This window comes from Aquarana catesbeiana, linkage group LG03, assembly GCF_042186555.1.
Source record: "Aquarana catesbeiana isolate 2022-GZ linkage group LG03, ASM4218655v1, whole genome shotgun sequence".
Taxonomy (NCBI): domain Eukaryota; kingdom Metazoa; phylum Chordata; class Amphibia; order Anura; family Ranidae; genus Aquarana; species Aquarana catesbeiana.
Genome location: NC_133326.1, coordinates 552,371,868 through 552,380,282, shown reverse-complemented (window position 1 = coordinate 552,380,282; position 8,415 = coordinate 552,371,868).

The following is an 8,415-nucleotide window of genomic DNA, read 5'->3' as shown; positions in this document are numbered from 1 at the left end:
CTCTAAAGCGCTAAGTGTCATTTCTCTCTGGTGCTTTGTTCCTCTGTTTTCAACATGAGTCACTTCTGAGAAGTTTTCTGTCATGAGATAAGTTTGTGATGGGGAGGAGAGCTTGTCTATTCAGAACACAGCTCTGTATCCTTCCTTTGTTCATGTGCAGTGTGTGAAGGGGGGTGTGTCCCTTTCCTCCAATCAGCTCTCCCACACTGTAACTGCAGCTCTCCACCCCCTCCTCTGGTGATAGGCGGGGGGCCATTCTGGGCTAGTCAAAAATCAGGTCCCTGTTGTCCGGTACTGCTAGACTTCTCCTTCATTCTGTTTTTTTTATTTGGGACACTCTAGCCCAGGTTTGTGAAAACAAGATGGCTTGCCAGTTTTGGGCTTGTATTTCTCTACTCCAAAACTTCTGAGAGATATAAACATATAACCTCAGGATTTTACAATCATCTCAGGATGGCCTTCTATATCCCTTGAGCTTTGGACATATGTAATATCTCCATGGCATTGCCGTCTTCTCCCTTGGGGACCTCCAGCATATTTAGATGCTTGTCTTGATTTTAATATAGATCCCTCAATATGTTATCGGATGTCATCCCCCTGTGGAAGACTTAAACAGTCGAAACGCGTCAGAACTCTGAACCCATGCATCCGGAATCATCGCTTTTCACTGTGCTTTCAATCAATTTTCAGTACTCAGGGTGATAGGCTTTAGTCTTTTTATATGTGTTTGGTATTTTGTAAAGTGTCTCCCTGTTTACAAGGGGTTAGTTTGATCTTACTCCAATAAACATTGTATTTTATTCGAACGTCGCATATACTTTCTATATCTTTTGGGTATGACAAAGTGACCTTTTCTCCATTTTCTCCCCTTTGTGGGTTTCAGCAACAGATGAAGAAGGATTTTTATCACAAATCTGCACTTTTGAATGGCAGCAGAGAAGAGAAGATTGCAGATAAACAAGTAAAACTTATGTAAGATGATTTCTTTCATCTCTGTGTATCACTTCAGTCACAAGGCACAGAGCCACTCTGATTGGTTTTGCACATTTCGCCTGTGATTTGCGTTGTCTAATAATGTGTCAAAATAAGATGTAAACAGAATGCTGTTTTCAAACGGTGCCCTAGAACACCACGATCAGTACTCTGCTATCTGAAAAAGTACAGCAGTAGTGAAGGAGTTAAAAACCTAAATTCTCAGACGAATTAACAAATGATTGTTTTTAATAATTTTAAATTGCAACATTGATTGAAATAATCTCTGGTGATCCTGCCATAAAGATCCTTGTTCAGGCTTGTATAGGGTGATAATGCTTTGTTCCTGTTTGCCAATTGTGCTCCTGTGTTGTCACCCCGTCACAATGATGTGCAGCTATCGATATTTTAAAGTGCCAGTTGGAGTTTAGGGGGTTAAAGCGGAGTTCCAGCCTGTCAAAAAAAATTACAAGTCAGCAGCTACAAATACTGTAGCTGCTGACCTTTAATATAAGGACACTTACCTGTCCAGGTATCCCGTGATGTCAGCACCCCTAGCTGATTCATCCATTGGCTGTGGGTGCAGGCGCCGGCATCTTCCCTAAGGGAAACAGAAAGTGAAGCCTTGAGGCTTCACAGCCTGTTTCCTACTGCGCATGAGCGAGTCACGCTGCGCTTTCTAAATGGTCCCACTGTCTTCTGGAGGAGGGGCCAGAAATTTTGTAGATTGTTGCCATCGTTGTGCAGCGATCTTACCCGAAAGCAGGAGCAGGTACCTGGATTTGACAGGTATCCGCACCCCCCCCAAAAAAGTGTCAAATGTGGCAGTGGAGGGGGGAGGGTGCGAACAAGCAGAGCTTCCTCTTTTGGGTGGAGCTCCGCTTTAAACAGGAACTCTAGTTTTGAAAAGAGAAGTGAAGGATTAGAACCTCTGTTTAGTTTTATTGCTGTCTGTATCCATGCTGGTCTGATGTCATCAGACTGCAGACAGGAGGAAGCCATATACAATCTAAGGCCGGGTTCACATATACGCAGCTGCGGTGTGCAGTCCGAAGTCCGGTGTGTTTCTGTTCACCGGTTCAGGTGTGATCCGGAAGCAAAAACGCACCTTTCCAACACCGCATAGCGGCCTCCATGTGTGAACTGGCTCCATTGAAAGCCGGTCACATTCACATGTTATGCAAATTGGATGCGGGTAAAAACACATCCATCCTATATATATCTGAACCCAGTCTAACAGATTCCTCGATCCCAGAGTGGATGCACGAATCCCTCTGCTGGGCTATTGTATCCAAGCTACCTGATAAATGGCTGCATCTGATTGGATGCAGCCTCTGCTCAAACAACATTTTTCCACAGGTGCTTTCAATGGAGAGGGGCCAGCAGGACCACCCAATTTAGCTACAGTGCTGGTTGTTTTTGCGGTGCTTTAGCTGCGTTTTAGCGGTGCTTTTCAGATGCTAGCAGGGCGGATTTTTTAAGGTCACATGACAATGTGACCTTAAAAAAAAAAGAAAAAAAGTTCAGTTTTGTGGCGCTTTCAAAATGCTTTTAAGGCGCTTTGGAAGCGCTGCACATTCATTTCAATGGGCAGGGGCATTTTGGGAGCGCTATTTTTAGCGATCCCAAGCCGCCCCAAAGATGCTGCTTGCAGGACTTTTCATAACGTCCCCCAAGTGCACCGCCCGAGTGTAAAAGCACTCATTGCACAGAATCAGAGGCAGTTTTCAGGCGCTTTTCAGATGCTATATCTAGCGCTAAAACACCTGAAAACTGCTTCAGTGTGAAAGAGGCCCTAATGCTGGCCATACACTATACGAAAAATCAGCCGAAATTTGGTCAATTTGACAGTTAGTTCGTTTTTTGGCCAGTTAATGGTCACAAAATAGATAATCGTTGGGACGTTGTTGAGCCAAAAGAACGATGGACAGGTTTGAAAACTTTCTGCCGACAGAACGATAAATTGAAAGGTTAATGTGTTTTCCGTCCGAGCTGTCTGCGCTAGGTATATGTAAAAAAAACAAACAAAAAATGCATTCATTTATGTCCACTGAACGATTTATCCGTCAATACATGATGGCACTATCATTTGCGCTCACGGGCCGAATGTTCGTTTTTCGAAAATGGATTCAGCCGATTTTTCGTATAGTGTATGGCCAGCATAAGGCTCGTACACACTACAAAAATTCGTCCAAAGAATTTTTGTTCGAAAATTCCTGAAGGGACAAACTCCAAAATGTTTCTTCTACGGGAACAGAACAAATGATTTTGCTTAATGTGTACCATTTTCGCACGATTTTCGTACAAGAAAAATCTGAAAAGAAAGACTGTACATGGTCAGAAACAATTAACAACAACAAAAAAAAAACTTTTGCTATGAATTTTCTTTCATCAGTTCCGATTTTCTGTGAAACAAGAAAAATCGGACATTCATTCGCCCCAGATTTTCTTATAGTGTGTACCTCACTTTAGTCTCCTCTCTGCTAAGTGGTCAGACTGCAACATTGTATCTTTGTAGCAAGTCCTAAGGTGAGAGAGGCTGTAGCAGGGGCTGATACTGTGTCAGACATTTTTGAACACAGAACTGCATAAGCACCAGAATTTACATGATTTTGTCATCTCTGAGCTGGTATCTCTACCTAGGAAGTAGAAGCTAATTGTGAATGATGCCTGACTAAAGATGGTGCCGTTTATCTGGAGAGAAAAGCAGACAATGTCAGTGAAATACTGTGATTTCTGAGAAAGGTAGTAAATACCTGCAAGCATTACACTTTCACATTACTTAGCATCCATACACTTAACATGATAAAATCTATCTGATGCTTTAAAGATAAATTCCAGGGAGATTATAAAAAAAAAAAAAAAAAAAAAAACACCACTGCATGTGTATATTCAACAAAAAAATATTTCACACATTTTTAAATGCTGCTTATCTACCTTCCTAAAGGAAATCATTGTAGTACTTGGTATAAAACAAGAAGGGGGTACGCTAGGAATCAGTCAGGTGCACTGTGTTGAATGTTCAAATATGCTGACAGGAGACAAGCAGACAAGAGGAGAGAACACATTGATGCCCCCATCCATCTGCTGTTGGTCCTTCACTATCCAATCACAGGCTGTGGGCAGAGAAGTGACCAAACTGTAGTGCTTGAATGGAGCAGAGAAAAGTGAAGTCACTGACTTTGTTGTGCTGTCTGGCAGGACTGTATATATTTCCGGACTGCATGGATAGAATTAAAAAATAATTTGTCAGTTAAGTATCTGTAAGTCGCTCAATTGTTCATTTAGCAATTTCTCTAGAGGGTTGCTTTGTGGTCTAATTGAAAACCTTGGAAAAAAGCCAGCTGATTAGAAATGAGACACTGCTTTGACTCATTTATACATTTATTTATTATTATTATTATTTATACATTTTCTTTTTACCTTGTGCTATTGATATCAACAACAAGCTTTTTTTTCAACAAACAAGCAAAAGACATGGAGGGAAATGTGAAAAGGACTTGAGAGCTCCACCTGCTGGCTGGAAAAAAGTGGCTACATAATTATCATGTGCAGTGCTTCACATTTACTTGTTGTGCTTCAATTTCTCAGTGCCTATTGTTTATATTACAGAGAGACATGAATCTAGCCATGGATGTCCCTAACGCCACATACGCACGACCGGACTTTCCGACAGAGTAGACTTTGACGGTCTTTCCGATGGAGTTCCGCTGTAATGGACTTGCCTACACACGATCACACCAAAGTCCGTTCGTTTGGAATGTGATGACGTACGACGGGACTAGAAAAAGGAAGTTCAATAGCCAGTAGCCAATAGCTGCCCTTGAGTCATTTTTGGTCTGTTGCACTAGCATACAGACGAACGTTTTTTCCGATAGGAATTGAGTCCGTCGGAAAGATTTGAAACATGTTCTATTTCTAGGTCCATCAGAATTTTAGAAAGAAAAAGTCCGATGAAGCCCACGCACAATCGGAATATCCGACGGAATGATTCCGTCTGACCTTTTCTGCCGGAAAGTCCGGTCGTGTGTACACGGCATTAGTAGTAATCTGGTTGGTCATGCAGAGTTCACGCCAGTCATGTTTGTAACTTTATATGTTGCTATAAAGGCTTCCTCTCCTGAACTTTAATTATTTTTATTTAGTCCACTAAGCACCCTTATCACAAAAGTTATAGGGGGGCTGTCACATCTCCTTCCGAACGTGCATCTTTTCTGGCTGTTATGTTGATCCTCTTGTTTTACAACTTTCGGAGTCATAGACCAGGAACGTGTATGCAGACCCCAAGTGCTGACTTCAGCTTTGCCATGCTGGTTCCAGGACATTGGCTCAGAGTACCAAAGCCAGCTATTGACAGGCAACTAGCATTTTCAGAAGGAGGTCAGCAATCTCTTTCGGCTGTATCATTTTGACTATTCTATATAATAGATTATATCGAGAATTGTTCCTGGTTAACACAGAGCATTTTTTGTTTCTAAAAAAAAAAACAGTTTTGCTTTAATTCCCCCCTTGTGTGATTGCTGTCACTCCATTCCTGACCTCTAATCTCATCCTCTCTCCTACCTCCACTCCATCCCACCAGCAGCCCTCCTGTAAATCCCTTTATTTGCTGCCTCTGGCCTCCTGTCTCTGAATGTGATTAAACTGGAATTGCTCTCATTAACTGTAAAGACCAGCGTGTTCTTATCGACTGTCTTACCCACCACTCTGAAGTGCACCTGTCACCTTTACAAAGCAGAAGTGGACTTGAAGAAGGCATATGTCGCCAGCACACCATGGATCCATATAATAGTTAAAAAAATATATTAAAGTGATCAGATCACATTAAAGTGTCACTAAACTCACATCATAAAAAAAAACTATCAATAAATAGTGTTTTACATGCTGTTTATACTCAGTCACTATGAGATTCATTTTCTGTATTTTGCAACTAAACCGGTTGATCCTGCTGCTCTCTATCTCCCCCTTCTGTTCATGTCCCCAATACAGCTAGGTATTTTGCAACTGTGGTGGCAACACTGCATATGCTCAGTTTCCAGTAAGTTAATATGCTGATTAATTCCTCCCTATCACATCTGTGCAGCCCGTGGAGCAGCCATGTGGGCATATACACAGTGGTAAATGACAGCCCACTCCCTTCCTCCTTCTCCATGCCCGCTAACCAGCTAAAAAAAATGGAGGCTGGGTATTACATGTAGATTAATGGTGACTTCACCTCCCTCTTATTCTAAGACACAGACTAGAGGGGCGTAACACAGCTTGCGACTGGCAAAAATCCACCCACAACATGGTATTTTCACAAAATAATAAAGACTTGATTTCAAATATATATTTTTACGTTAATTTACAACAGTTTATTGATATTAATTATTTATTTTTATTGTATTCCGAAGGCTGTTTTTATATTTTTTATTATTTGTTTATTTATTTATTTTTTGAACATGTGACCAGCAGCTGAGGACTAGAAGCGCCTCCTGCTTATATTTCCCTGCAGACAGGCTGGGAAAGGTCTGGGACATGTGACAGCTGTATATCAATTAGGAAAAAGGAACTTAGATACTTTTTTAAATTCAATTATTGCAGTGCCATCATCCACATACAGAAAATAGAAAGGACAATGTAAATTAAATAGTGTGTGTGTGTTTAGTATCACTTAAAGTGCAACATTTTGGAGCTGTGCATGCCTGCTAAATGGGTCCCGCATGGCTCTGAAACGTTGCACTTGCACCTAATGGGATGTGATCACTTTAACCTCTTGCCAACCACATAAGGTGGCTAGCAGGCAGCCTACAGAAGTATATGCAAATTTTGACATGCAATTTTGTCTGTGCAGTCGATGCGTGTGCAATGACTTCTATGGGCTGCCTGCACGCAGTTCTGAGGTGGATTCACAAGCAGCAGACAGCGGCTCAGATCAGCGGATGGGTCTGATCTCCCATCTGAATGAGCCCTAGCTTGACTAAGTTAACACTCAGCTCTAGACAATTTTTTTTTTATTTGTGTAGTTCAATAGAGAGGATCTGACCTTCTGCTGAGTTGTTATTGCTGTCTGTGTCCTCATTAATGAGATTTCACCAAGCTATTTGTTACATCCAGAACAAGAAATGAAAAGGCACAAGTGTCACCTGGACAAGAAGACACAGGGCAATTAAAACTGGCAGTTATAACCCTCTACTAAATAAAGGTTCTTTTGGTACTTTCTCTGCCCCCTTTGGAGAGAAGTCCCATCACTTCCTGTCCTTGTGACACCCTGTCAGTAGAACAAGAAGTTTGACCTGGAGTCTGGCTCTAAGCTGGTGCTTGGTAGAGGAGATCTAAAGCAGAAGGCAAGGCAGATGGGTGGATATCCTGACATCCCCTCTCTATACTCCCAAAGCTGGCACTCCAGAGGTGATTCTGGATCTAGCTCCTCCAACCTCCCTTCCCCTTTCTATACCCCCAGAGCTTGCACTCTTGGACACTCTGGGGGGGAATTTACTAGGAATGGAGCAGACAGAATCTGGAGCAGCTGTGCATGGCAACCAATCAGCTTCTATCTCCAGCTTGTAGTCAAGTTGTGAAAAGAAAAGCTAGAAGCTTATAGTTGCATTGCACAGCTGCCCCAGATTTGGGCTGATACAGTTTTGATAAATTCCCCTCTCTGTATGTCTGTATATAGTATCATGTAGTGATGATGTCTCCATCCTCTCCTCTCTGTACCCCCAGAGCTGACACTCCATTTGTCTGTATATGGTATAATGTAGTGATGATGGCTCCATCCTCTCCTCTCTGTACCCCCAGAGCTGACACTCCATTTGTCTGTATATAGTATCATGTAGTGATGATGTCTCCATCCTCTCCTCTCTGTACCCCCAGAGCTGACACTCTATATGTCTGAATATAGTATAATCATGTAGTTATGATGTCTCAATCGTTCTCCTCTCTGTACCCCCAGAGCTAATACTCTAATTGTCTGTATATAGTATAATGTAGTGATGATGTCTCCATCCCTCTCCTCTCTGTACCCCCAGAGCTGACACTCTATATGTCTGTATATAGTATCATGTGGTGATGATGTCTCCATCATTCTCCTTTCTGTGCCCCCAGAGCTGACACTCTATATTTCTGTATATAGTATCATGTAGTGGTGATGTCTCCATCCTCTCCTCTCTGTACCCCCAGAGCTGACACTCTATTTGTCTGTATATAGTATCCTGTAGTGATGATGTCTACATCCTCTCCTCTCTGTACCCCTAGAGCTGACACTCTATATGTCTGTATATAGCATCATATAGTTATGATGTCTCCATATTTCTCCTTTCTGTACCCCCAGAGCTGAAACTCCATTTGTCTGAATATAGTATCATGTAGTGATGATGTCTCCATCCTCTCCTCTCTGTACCCCCAGAGCTGATACTCTATTTGTCTGTATATAGTATCATGTAGTGATGATGTCTCCGTCCC